General features: G+C 37.6%; 1 protein-coding gene across 14 annotated transcripts in view; it reads right to left on the bottom strand.

Annotated features, from left to right (window-relative positions):
* Positions 1 to 14,340, bottom strand: part of MYO9A (myosin IXA) — a 247,598-nt gene that overhangs the window by 231,508 nt on the left and 1,750 nt on the right. Inside the window, exon 1 of one of the 14 annotated variants that reach the window (XM_064267320.1) lies at positions 4,384 to 4,416. The exons of the other annotated variants lie outside the window; for them this stretch is intronic. The gene's annotated coding sequence lies outside the window, so the exon portion shown is untranslated. Of the gene's footprint in view, positions 1 to 4,383; positions 4,417 to 14,340 lie in introns of those variants that run through there. 14 annotated transcript variants of the gene reach the window in all.

The following is a 14,340-nucleotide window of genomic DNA, read 5'->3' as shown; positions in this document are numbered from 1 at the left end:
GGTCGCTATGAGTTGGAATCAACTTGACAGCACTGGGTTTGGTTTGGTTTGGCACAATAGTTAAGAGCTACGGCTGCTAACCAAAACATCGACAGTTCAAATTCACCAGGCGCTCCTTGGAAAACTCTACGGGGCAGTTCTACTCTGTTCTATAGGGTCGCTATGAGTTGGAATCAACTGGACGTCAACGGGTTTGGTTTTTTTTTTAACAGAGAGCAATCAACAGGAAATAATAACCATGAAAAGTAATGTGTAAATTTGGCATCAGAATATACTGAAATTAATACTCTACAATCTTTGGAAAAAAGATAGCTAAGGAGAATTAGCTGTGTGACCTGGGGTAAGTTATTTAATTTACAATATTATTCACTGGCATTCAGTCATGGTCTATTCCAAGGATCAGCGAAATTTAACCATAAATCTCTGTCAACAACTCTGACCTTGCGGTGGTAAAAGTAGCCATAAACAAAACCTTATCTTCACATCACCTGCCTTTTACTCATAAAAGCTGAAATCCAGAAAAAAATTAACAGCTGGGAAGTTAGCTTGGGAAGGCATTCCTGGGCTATCGTAAAAAAAAAAAAATTAACCATGTTCCCCATAGTTTAAACCACCTTCAATGGACATGAGAAAGAAACTAAAGCTTAAGTCACTTGTGCCTGCCAGCAAACTTGTTCGTGCTATCAAGAGCTTAAAGGAACATCACCTTTTCAACCTGTACAAATTAAGAAATCACTAAAGTGAAATGCTGAGGGTTCTCCTTCTGGTTAGGATGTAGAAAGTCCCAAGACACAGTAACTTAAACTATAAAAACAAGAAATATCTGGATAAACTACAAAATAAATATTTTAAACCCATCAGAGAGCTAAGAACACAAAGAAATCTAAAGGAATAATTCCAGAGAGGGACAGGCCCTTCCTACATAGAAACAAGTAACCATTTTCAACTCTAAGGACAATGGCGAGTAAAGGAGCAAATAACCCTGCAGGCCGATATGATGCACTGCAATTCAGAGGAGCCCCAAAAGCAGAGTTAATCAACACCACCTACCAAATTATCCCCATGGAGTTTTTATAGAATATGCAGCAGTACACACAAATCTAGGAACAGATCAAGAGGGCAGAGAAAGATCTTCTGCAGAGTGGAAAACTAGATATACGTCACCATCAAGTCGATCCCAACTAATGGCGACCCTATGTGTTACAGAATAGAACTGTTCTACAGGATTTTCTAGGCTATGATCTTTACAGAAGCACATCGCCAGGCCATTCTTCCACGGTGCCACTAGGTGGGTTCTAACCGCCAGCCTTCAGGTTAGCAGCTGATCACAAACCACTTACATCACCCAGGGCTGGAAAGCCAGATGCAGAGCTATAAAGCAGAGAAAGAACTCTGGAATCTAGCAGTACTTAAACTCTAAACCCAGTTGTAGGATGGAGACGGAATCCACCCTCAAAGCATTTGAAACCAAAATGAACTATAGTTGTAACCAAACACCCCCTCCAAAAAAAAAAAATCTATTGCTACTGAGTCTATTCCTACTCATAACAACCCCACAGGAGAGAGCAGAACAAACTCATGGGGTTTCCAAGGAGCAGATGGTAGATTCAAACTACCAACCTTTGGGTTAGCAGCCGAGCTTTTAACCATTGCACCACCAGGGCTCCAAACCAGCCCTCACATAATTCAGTTCCTCATCAGAGGGAAGACAGCCCCTAACCATCTTGGCCTGAGGAATTAGCATGCGTTTCTCCAGCACTAAACAGCTATCAACTTCATTCTCGCTGTTTTTTTATACATAATATCCACATACAATTTTTTTTAAATTACAAGATACGCAAAGAATCATGAAAATGTGACCCACAGGAAAAGAGGAAAAAGTCAAAATAAGAAAACCACAGGTGATCCAGATGTTGGAATTAGCAAAGACTTTAAAATAAAGTTTAAAATTATATTTTTGAGACAAATATGGATTTTCAAGGTATGTGAAAATTTTAGCAGCAAAATGGCAACTCTGAAAAAGAGCTCAATGGAGATTCTGAAACTAAAAAAACGCAGTACCTGAAAAGTTCACTCAATGGGCTTAACACCACACTAGACACAGAAAAGATAAGTGAATTCAGAATTTTTCCAAAATTAACATCATACATAAACCCACATACCTAACAAACTCAGTGTATCACAAACAAATTAATACACACACGCAAAATTCCACCTAGGCAAATCACTGTCAAACTATTGAAAATCAAGAGAAAAATCTTAAAAGTAACCGAACAAAAAGAACACATTACTTTCATGGTAACAACAATAAGAATGACAGATGACTTTTATAATAAAACAATGGAAGCTAGGAAACAACAAATATTTAAATTACTGTAAGTGGAAAAAAATGGTCAATCTAGAATTCTAAATCCTGCAAAAAATATCCTTTGAAGATTAAGGTAAAATAAATCTATTTTCAGACAGAGAAAACGCTAAGAAAATTCATCACCAGCAAACATACAATTCAAGAAATACTAAAGGAATTTCTTCAGACTGAAGGAATACGATCCCTGATGGAAGTCTGGATCCGCAGAAAGGAACAAAGAATACCAGAAAATACCGGGAACAAAACAGGGACGCCCTCTCACCACTTCTATTCAATACTGTATTGCAGGTAGTTAACTCCTAAATATATAAGACACACCCAGTGGCATCATGGAAGAAAGGCCTGGTGATCTGCTTCCGTATACAAAAATTAATGGCAACTATAAATAACATGAAACGATTGGAAAATGAATTTAGCAAACAGTATTATTTACAATAGCATCAAAAAACAACAAATACCTAAGAACAAAAAGATGTGAAAGACCTCTACACCAAAAACTTTCCTGAAAGAAATTAAAGATGATCTGAATAATGTAGAGATACACCACTTCCATGGATAAGACAACTCAATATTATTAAGATATACATTTTCCCCAAACTGACCTAAAGACCAATATGATCGCAATCAAAATCCCGGTAGGCTCTCTTTGTAGAAATTGACTCTAAAACTCAAGTGGATATGCAATGATTCCAGAATGGCAAAAGTAACTTGAAAAAATAAGAATAGTTTTTACCAAACAGTACAGAGTGATGTTAACAAAATGATAGTCAGATATATCAGGGGATCAGTACAGAATTCAGACATACACTCACACATATTCAATCATTTAATTTTCAACAAGGGTGCCAATAATTTCATGCAGAAAATAAATGGTGCCAAACCATAAGATATTCTTAAAGTTAAAAAAAATGAGTTTTTTTTTTTATTGTACTTTAGATGAAGGTTTACAGAGAAAACTAGTTTCTCAGTAAACAATATACACATACTGTTTTGTAACACTGGTTGCCAATCCTACCACATGTCAACACTCTCCCCTTCTCAACCTTGGGTTCCCCATCACTAACCTTCCTATTCCCTCCTGCTTTCCCGTCCTTGTGTCTGGGCTGGTGTACCCATTTAGTCTCTTTTTGTTTTACAGGACTGTCTAATCTTGGGCTGAAGGGTGAACCTCAGGAGTGACTTCATTACTGAGCTGAAAGGGTGTCCTGGGGCCATGTTCTTGGGGTTTCTCCGGTCTCTGTCAGACCCGTTAGTTTGGTCTTTTTGAAAAAAATGAATTTTGACCCCCCACTTTATATCATATACAAATTTAATTCTAGATAAATTATGAAGATATTTAACACAAAAAATCTTCTAGAAGAAAACATAAAATATCTTTGTACTCTTGGGATAGGTAGAGGTTTCTCAGGATAAAAAAAGGCAGCACTATAAAAGAAATAAGAGCATGATAAATACAAAAAATACTGAAGTTGTCAAGAATTTCATCTTTCTTCAATCTACTATCAACGCCCATGGAAGTAGCAGTCAAGACAAATTGCACTGGACAAAATGGCTGCAAAACACCTCTTTAAAATGTTAAAGAGCAAAGATGGCACCCTGAGGGCTAAAGTGTGCCTAATCCAAGCCATGGTATTCACAATCTCTTTATGTGCATTGAAAGCTGGACAATGAATTAGGAAGACCAAAGAAGAATTGATGCCCCTGCATTACAGCATTGGTGAACAATACTGAATATACCATGCAGTGCTAGAATGAACATATCTGTCTTAGAAGAAGTACAGGCAGAGTGCTCCTTAAAAGCGGGGATGGTGAGACTTCATCTCCCTTGCTTTGAACATGTTATCAGGAGGGACCAATCCCTAGAGAAGGACACCATGCTTGATAGGGGGTCAGCGAAAAAGAGGAAGACCCTCAATGAGATGGACTGACACAGTGGCTGCACCAATGGGCTCAAACACAGCAACAATTATGAGGATGGTGCAGGACCGGACAGTGTTTTGTTCTGTTGTACATACGGTCTTTATGAGTCAGATCCGGCTCAACGGCACCTAACAACAACAACACGAAAGAAAAAAATTAATAAGTCAGACTTCATTAAAATTAAAAACTTCTGTCCATTAAAATACACCATTAAGAAAGTGAAAAGGCACACTACAAACTGGGAGAAAAAAATACATCTATTGCAAAGGACTCATTTCCAAAATATATAAGAAACTCCTACAAATCAACAATCTGGAAAAAAAAATTTAATGGCAAAAGTTTTCAACTGCACTTCCCAAAATAAAATATCACAGTGGCCAACACACATATAAAAAGGTGCTTAATACCTTAAAACCACAATGATATACCACTATATACCCACCAGAAAAGCCAAATTTTAAAATACCGGCAATATCCATAATGAACAAATATGCGGAACGACTTTACTGATAGTGTAAAACGATACAAACACCTTCGAAAACTGATTGGGAGTTTCTAATAAACATATCTATAACCCAGCAATTTCACCCCTACATGTTTTACCCAAGAGAAATGGCAAGACCGGTCAATGAAAAAGAGTTAACACCAATCCTACCCAAATTCCTCCAAAAAATACAAGAGGAAGGAACACTTCCTAACACATTTTATAAGGCCAGCATTATCTTGGTACCAAAGCCAGACAAAGATACCATAAGAAAAGAAAGCCACAGACCAACATTCCTTCTGAAAACAGACACAAAAATCCTCAAGAAAATACTAGCAAATCGAATCCAACAGCACATTAAAAGGATTATACGTCATGACCAAGTGGGATTTATTCCAGGAATGTTTGGTGATTCAACATAATAAAGAATGATAGCTAATAAATGTAGAAGAATTTTAGGATCAGAAAAATCACCACTTTGTAACCCTCAATTAAATAAGCGATTCACCTAATGATCAACAAAGGAAGCTGAAATGATTAGATAACATCACCCCACAGGTTACTGTAGTTGCGACTGTAGAAGGGAAAGAATGTACCCTTACAATGGAGAGATACAGCAATGTCACTTTAAACTTCATCAAACTTATATCACCTGACGTTATATGCCTCCCAAAATACATAACATGAAGTACGGAATCACTTAGGAAGTATTTTTGCCAGAAAAAAATTAACATGAATTTAATCAAGCCCTTAAAACATAATTTCCAGTTTACTGGGTATTCAGAGGAACAAGTTAAATAACAAAAAAATCAGTTAATTCTAGAAAACAGAGAATTCTACAAAATAAATGATCTGGTCTCTTCAATAGTTCAATGTAATAGGGAGAGGAGTAAAGACTTCAAAGTTAAGAGACTGAACAGACAAATGCAATGCAAGAATCTTATAATAATCACCTTAGAGGATAATTGGGGATATTCAAGTATATATTGAATATTAAATATTACTAGGGAACTGTTATTTTTCTTAGGTGTTGGTAATGGTACTATGGTGATCTGAAGAATCTCTACTTTCTTAGGAGACACAGTGAAACTTTTGAGAGCCAGAACTCAACGGGACTGCCTTGTTTTTCCTGGTCTCACAAGTTTTCCACCTTTCATGGGGTGCAGTCTACCACTTTTCTATCACTTGTTTTAGTGGAAAATCTTTGCGTTTTCATTCTCTGACAGGTTTCTGCCTTATGCAGACTCTGCATTTCACAGGCTTTCCTGTATACGCTTAAGTACTTTTAAGTAAACTTACTTTCACAAAGTTCAGCAAAAGTATACACACACACAGAGAACAATAAAGCAAATACAATGTAAGTTAACTTCTGAACCTATATATTGGGTATGTTAGTATTCTCTGTTGTATTCTTTCAACTTTTCTACATTTCTTTAAGTTCAAGAAAAAAGTAGGAAGAGGACTAAAAGAGGCAGATTTATAAAAATAAGCGAAAAATATGATCCAAAAATCACTTATAAGCACAGTCCACAGTCGCCTGAGTAACTTTCTCCCTTATGTTAAAAAAAAAAATTTGCAGAGATTACTCACTCCACTATCATCTGATCGATGAAAGTAAATAGATTTCAAACAAATACTTACACACTACAAACAGCAATAGTACTGCAATTTACCAACGATTTAAGGAATGTTTGTCATTGGCAAACAGAACACGTTTTGTTAGGATACTTCACACTGAATCAAAATACATTTCAACACCCATTAATATTATATATTATAACACACAAAAAAAGCATTTCTACCAAAAAATTTCAACTGAAAAATATAATCACATTTGAAAGAAAGCTACTAGGTTATCCTTCTAAGATTTACTTCTATTAGCAACAAACTTCTTAGCCATGTAATCTAAAAAGGCATATAATGAAATTCTTTAAAATTCTTGATCTCATATGTAAACGTAACAAAAAATACACATTCAAAGGATAAAAGGAAGATTTGATGAGTGCCTACATTTTTTACTATGTGTCTGGTGCTTTACATAAATTGCTTAACCCTAATGATAATCTTTTGAGGTAAATATTATCCCCGTTTGAAAGATGAACATTCTAAACCTCGGAAGTCTTAAGTGACTTGTCCATGAACAACAGCTCTTAAGTGATGAGGCTGGAACTTGAATCCTAATCTTTTGGTTTGAAAGTCCATATTCTTTCCACTTACGTGGACTTAATGGATTTCACATTAACAGGCAGAAAAGCCCATCTACGAAAAAATAGGTTTAAAAGAATACCTTGATATTTTTTAAAAATAAAAACTTTGAGAAAAAGTATACTCTAAAATTATTGCCAGTTATAAAAAAAAAAAAAAAGGATTCTTAGCAAAGCAGCTGTCCATGACATAGGACAGCTAGTCCTTTTCTCCCTGTACATGTAAAATTACACTCCAGCTGCCCGCTGGATGACCCCATTGCCAAAATATGCTAGCAACATAATTCACATTTAAAACCTAGAGGCCAAATACCATTTGGAAAGTGCTTTATGTTTAGTATATACCTATTCCTAGTTATCTGCCAGGCGCTCCTTGGAAACTCTATGGGGCAGTTCTACTCTGTCCTGTAGGGTCGCTATGAGTCAGAATCAATTCGAAGGCACTGGGTTTGGGGTTTTTTTTGTTTGTTTGTTTATTCCTAGTTATGGTCACCATTCAAAAATAATCTGTATTTTCAGCATAAATACTTTGATCATATTCTTCTCTATCACTCTAAAACGGTGATATTAATTTATAAGAAAAAATGCCTAAACACAAACAACCCCATAAGTTTAAGTATTAGAAAACACTATATGTTTTGAATGTCTACTGCATAAAAGTATGCCAAAATTATGTCTCTATACCATAATATAGATTATGTATGTTCTTTGTATAGGGTCAAAGTTCCAATACCTTTGGTCATTGTATGTCTAAAAAAAAAGGTACACGCAAAATACACAGAGAAAATAAACGTTAAACAATTTTCCCTTTTAAAATTAAATCCTCTTTGAACTAGATTAGTAACTAGAAGAAGGCACACGATGGCTTGTGAAGTTCTAGTAATATTTTGTATCTCGATGTGAATACTGCTTATACTGGTGTGTTCACTTGGTAAAAATTCATCCAACTGTTTATTTATGATCTGTGTACTTTTTTATGTATAATTTAATAAAAAACCTTACATTAAAAATATCCTCAGTCTAAAAACCTGTCTTACTAGAGAGCACTAGTATCATCCCTATGACCAAAGACGTTACAGTCTAGTGGAGTAAACAGAAAAGGAGTTAGTCAATTTCGTTACAGAGATGTGATAGAAGTAAGCACTACGCACTACAGGAGCACAGGGAAGTGGCACCTAACTTAAACTAGAAGGGGTGCGGGAAGCTTCCTGGGAAAGATACATCTGAGCTGGAGTCCTAAAGTCAGACAGGAGGTTGCAAAGCAAAGAAAAAAGGGAATGGAAGACAGGGAAAGGGAACTGCCACAGCAAAGACAAGGGAGAAAGAGCCTTACATGAGAGGATGCCTAAGTTCAGAAACAGTGGATCAAAGAATCTGAGGAAGACAGCAAGGGAAAAAACTGAAGAAAGAGTCAGATCATGAAGGATCTCATTCACATGCCATACAACAGAGTTTAAACTTAATCCTGAAAGCATGAGAAAGCACTACAGATCTTTCATTTGTATTATACATGTCAATTATGGTGCCTGCCATGCCCAAAACCCCATCTTGTAGGAAATCAGCCTGCACACTGCCCCTTGCTTTTCATCATTATGACCCTGCACCACACCCAAATATACATATACACACACAGCCAACACTAAATGGCCAGGAACAGACACATAACACAAGTACACAAGTTTGGTAGCAGTCCATGAGGAAAAAAGCTGAGCCAAAGAGATTTTTTCCTTGGAATCTGAATCAAAAATCCTAAGGAGGAAGAAGTTAGCAACAGGAGCTTAAGCTAAAAAGATAGCAGCCAGGAGGCAAGATGTTGGCATGGGGATGACAGGGGTGTTTTAAGTAGTTATAAAGAAACCACGAATAAATGGAAGCTATGAGACAGAAAAAACAATACTCAGAGAGAGAATAAACTAGAAAGCAATGGAGAGAGTAGCTAAAACAAGTAAACAATAGAGCACTAGAGTGAGTGAAGTCCATCTTCTCTTGCTTCCAGCTGTATTAAGTTCCTCTTCTTGAGACGAGCTTGTTCAGTTTTTCCTGGGTTCCCTTGTGTATGTTTCCTTTCAATAAGCACTCCATTACTAAAGGTAATTTGAGTGTCTTCCTTGCCACTGAAAAAGCCTAACTAAAAGAGCATTTTAGAACACTGATTCTGGCAGCAGGGCAGAGAATGAACTAAGGGGTGTGGCAAATAAATCAAGAGACAGAAGAGAGAAGGCAAGAAGATCACTGAGACAGCATTACGGAAGCCCAAAAGATATTTCAGGTTAAAATAAGGAAGAAACAACAAAAAACAGCAATAAAGAATTCACTTGAAATATTATGAAGGAGAATGTAAAGGATGTAGTGACCAGCTGGATGTGGGCAGTCAGGTACAGATGGAGTCATGAATGATTCCCAGACTCCAGAAGGCTTTTTGAGAAGAGTGGTACCACTCATCAAGATAGGAACTCAGGAAGAAAAAAATTTGTTGCTGTTTCTATACCCCTCCCCTTTTTGGAGAGAAGAGAGAGTTTTGTTTTCTACATGTTTGGATTGAGGTGCCTGTGAAATGTGAATTCAAAAGGAGATATGCATTAGGCAGTGATTTACATGGGTCTACGGCAGGGGTGAGAACCATAAGCAGCAACTCTAGACTTAGGAATCTATACATGTAGTTGATGTTGAGGCTTTAAAACCTGTTTGCAAATTCTCTGACTCTCCTCACATCAAGAGGTAGAGTCTAATTCAATATACTAATTCAATATAAGCTGGCCTTATTTACTCACTTCTAACTAATAAAATGGGGCAAGAAGTGACTTCCTAAAGCTAGATCAAAAACAAGTTCTACCTGGTCCTCTGCCTTAAAATACCAACCTTTGGAGCCCTTTGCTGCCATGTAAGAAGTCTGGCTACTACAAAGCCATCATGCTGGAGAGACTGAATAGAGAAAAAGAGAAAGTGATGCCACCAGAAACTAGTCCCCCACTGTTTGAGTCTTCCAGCCCAAGCACCAGATCTTTAAGTGAAGAAGCCTTTGTTGTAACTCTGCCAGTTCAGCTGCATAAGAGATCTCAAATAAGAACTTCCCAGCTGAGCCCTTCCCAAACCACAAAATCATGACCAAAATAAAGGGTTGTTTAGGCGCTACAATTCTGGAGTTAATTTATTATGCAGCTATAGATAACCAGAACAGCAAATCAAACCACAAAGGTGTAAATAAGATCATCCAAGAGCACTGTCTTAGTTATCTCGTGCTTCTATAACAGAAATACTCAAGTGGGTGGGTTTAACAAAAAAAAATTCATTTTCTCACAGTTTAGGAGGCTAGAAGTTCAAATTCAAGGTGTCACCTCTAGGGGAAGGCTTTCTCTCAGTGTTGGCTCTGGAGGAAGGTCCTTGTCTCTTTGAGCTTCTGCTTCCAAGTTCCTTGGAGGCCTTCATGTGTCCTGGCATCTCTCTTCCCCCATCACTCTTCTGCTCAGTTGCTTAATCTCTTTTATGTCTCAAAAGAGATTGACTCAAGATACACCCTATACTAATTTTGTCCCATTAACATAACAAAGACAACCCATTCCCAAATGGGATTATAACCACAGGTATCAAACTGAACAGAACCCACTGCCTTCCAGTCGACTCCAATTCATAGTGGACCTATAGGACAGAGTAGAACTGCCCCATAGGATTTCCAAGGCTATAATCTTTACAGAAGCACATCTTTCTCCCCCATAGTAGCTGGTGGGTTTGAACTGCTGACCTTCTGGTTAGCAGGCCAGTGCTTTAACCACTGCACCACCAGGGCTCCTCAAGTACAAGCATAGAGGGTAGGATTTACAACTTATGTTTTAGAGGGACACAACTCAATCCATAACAAGTATCAAGTGTGAAGAAATGCAAACTAGTAATAAACCCTGAAGAAATATCAAAATGTTAGGGTCAGAGAAAGAAAAAGATCAAAAAACCAGCAGAGAGCTACTCTATTCCTCCAAGGGAACAGAATTCCAAAGAGGACACGGTCAGAAGTCAAGTTAAATAAGGACTAGAACGTGTCCCCTGAATTTCGCATCAGCAATTTTGTTGAGAATGCAGTTTTGGTGGAATAATGAGGAGAGAAGTCAGGTTACAGGAAAACAGGGAATAAACGGAACTTGAAGTTAATATTCTGTAAAAGCTTAGCAATGAATAAACAGAGAATCAGGGCACCACAGGGAAACAGAATCCAAAACAGGATTTTCTAAAACATGGAAGAAATCTGAACATGTTTTCATGCTAAGGAGAAAACCCCAATAAAAAGAAGAGGGGCATTCAATATAAAGCCAAGAAAGGGAATAAATTACTAGTTGATCATCATCAGTGAGAAAGAGGAAGGCGGATGCCTCTGCCACTGAGTGGAAGAAACGAAGATAAGGATAGGAAAAATGGTGTTACGTGGGGTAGAAGAAGTAAGAAGCAGCCCAGGTGGCGCAATGGTTAAAACACTCGGCTGCTAACCAAAAGGTCAGTGCCTACCAGCTTGCTCTGAGAGAAAAAAGACCTGGTGGTCTGCTCCTGTAAAGATTTACAGCCTAGGAAACCCTATGGGGCAGTTCTCCTCTGTCCTACCAGGTCGCTAGGAGTCAGAATCAACTCAACGGCACGGCACACAACAGAAGCAGCAACAGGCCGAGGAAAATTCAAAACAAGAGGTAAGGAACAGGTGGGGTTCACTCAAAAAAATGGAGATCCAATGAACTCTACAACTGATGTGATGACAATTGGCAAAATTCTCTAACCTTCCTTGCCTTTGTTTTCTCTTTTCAAAACAGAAATAAAAGTACTTGTTTACCTTAAGAGAAGGATTCTGAGAATTAATTAAAATGTTTGTACACAGTTTCTTAGAAATCAAGGTTTTATAACCACTAGATAATTTTGAGATACTAAAACTTATTTCAGGAGTCCCAGGGTGGCATAAATGGTTAAGCGCTGGACTACTAACCTTAAGGTTGGTGGTTCAAACCCACCCAGAGATGCTTTGCTTCCAAAAAGTCACAGCCTTGAAAATGTTATGGAGCAGTTCTACTCTGCACACTTGGGATGACCATTAAGTCAGAATTCAACTCAATGACAACTATCAACAACAACAATATATCAAACTAAGTTAATATAGCTAAAAATCATGCATACGAAAACTTAAAATTCCTGGAAAACCGTATTTCCAAACCCTCTGCACCTGTTTGTAAACATTAAAGACTGAACAAACTTCTACAGACAGTAAAACCCAAATGATTAGGAAAGATAAATTTTATATTACTAGTTTCTACTGAGGTTTTACTTTTTTAAAAATCTAAGTACACTCCACTTCTTCATGATCTATACAACTATTAACCAAAGAAGAAAACTGTTTTTTAAAAAAAGTCATATATTAGGCAGTGAATGTCATTGTTGATGCTTAAAGTAACATAACAAAATTTTTCAAAGAATTTATCAAATAATTCACTAGCTTAAACACATTCAACTCTACCCGTACTTTAAACGTCAGGTTTCTCTCTTACACCCTTTCCTCTTCATGCCTATACCCTTTTCCCTCCAAAATCTAGAACCCAAGTTTTCATCAATCCAAACTTGATACTTAGCTTTGGCCACTAATTCTACTGACTACCAGCCATCTACATCAGAAAGAACCAATCACCCAAACTCAACGTGTCACAAATTTAAACCCCTCTATCCCTCTTCCTAACACCGTGGTGGCATAGTGGTTAAGTGCTACGGCTGCTAACCAAAAGGTCTGCAGTTCAAATCCGCCAGGCGCTCCTTGGAACCTCTACGGGGCAGTTCTACTCTATCCTATAATAGGGTCGCTATGCGTTGGAATCGACTCGATGGCACTGGGTTGGGTTTTGGTTTATCCCTCTTCCTTGACAAAATAAAAATCTCACTCTGCCCTCATGTAGATCCTCACTTCAGTGAAAGAAACAAGCTAGAAACCTGGGTCTAAACCTGGGTCTAACTCTCTAAGCATCTTCTCCCTAATCCCTAACCCCAAATACAATTAAATCACGGAGCCCAGTCAACTCCCATCATTCAAGTCTAGACCCACCATCATCATTTGCCTGCCCTGCTGGTAGTCTTGCCTTTAGCTTTACTCTACCCTTCAATCCACCATCCTTACTGATGCCTAAGTAACCTTTTTAAAAATCAAAATCTGGTCATTTCAGTCCCCTGCTTTATGCCCTTCACCAAGTTATCTGATAAACATTATAACCATTATCAAAGCTAGTCACACCATGGAAGCTCAGAGGCTCAATAAAAAATTTAGTTGTTTTGATTTTTGGAGATGCAACACAAAAAGAATCATTAGGAAATTTTTTTCAAATCCCAAAAACTATTTAAACATATACCTACCATAACTGCTGACACATTTGAAAGAAAAACACAAAGTATTATTTGTAGAAGCAAAAGTCTGAAAATAACCTCAAGTCCACCAAAATGAAATACTATCCAGCCATTAAATGAGACACTTCCACATGCACTGTTAAAAAGTGATCTCTAGGACCAATTAAAGGAACCCTGGTGGCACGGTGGTTAAGCACTCAGCTGTTAACCAAAAGGTCAGTAGTTCAAATCCACCAGCCGCTCCAAGAGAGACAGATGTGGCAGTCTGCTTCTGTAAAGATTATACCCTCGGAAACCGTATGGGGCAGTTCTACTCTGACCTACGGGGTTGCTATGAGTCAGAATCAACTTGACAGCAACAGTTTGTTTTTTTTTTGTAAGACCAATTATTAAGAAACCAAAAAACAGAGTGTATAGTATGCAACTGTTTGTGTATGGCATGTGCGTTTTTTAAGAATATAAAGTATAGGCTCAAAAAGGCTCATATCTGCTGGAAATACCAAGGAAGGCTACACAAGAAGCTGGAAATGGTGGTTGACTCCAAAAGGCAAACTGTACGACTAGAGGACAAAACGAAAAGAGAAACTTCTTACTACGTGTTCTTTTGAACGTTTTGACTTTTATACCATGTCTAGTTATCATCTATAAATAATTTTAATACGATTTTCTCCCTCCCCAGCCCCGTCACACACACACAAAATAAAAATTAGTCACTACAAAGACCACTCTCTACTTCATTTTCATCCCTTCAAGGGAACTGCTTAAATATGCCAACCTTAAAATTACGCACGGATCACTTGATGCAACATTACATTTCCTTCTCGACAGCTCAGGAGTTCAACTTCAACAAACAATATTTTCTTCAATGTTTTACTACTGGGGAGAAGGCCGCTGATAATGACATCAATGTACACGGCATGATTTTTGGACTTGCTCCAAGCACCAAATAGCAGGAATTTATTGTAAAATTGACATTCAAATCTTTAGGGATTAAGAGAAAGTTGTAGGTC

This window comes from Loxodonta africana, chromosome 13 (genome assembly GCF_030014295.1).
Source record: "Loxodonta africana isolate mLoxAfr1 chromosome 13, mLoxAfr1.hap2, whole genome shotgun sequence".
NCBI lineage: Eukaryota > Metazoa > Chordata > Mammalia > Proboscidea > Elephantidae > Loxodonta > Loxodonta africana.
The sequence above is the reverse complement of the archived record's forward strand: the minus strand, read 5'-3'. Positions and strand labels throughout refer to the sequence as shown.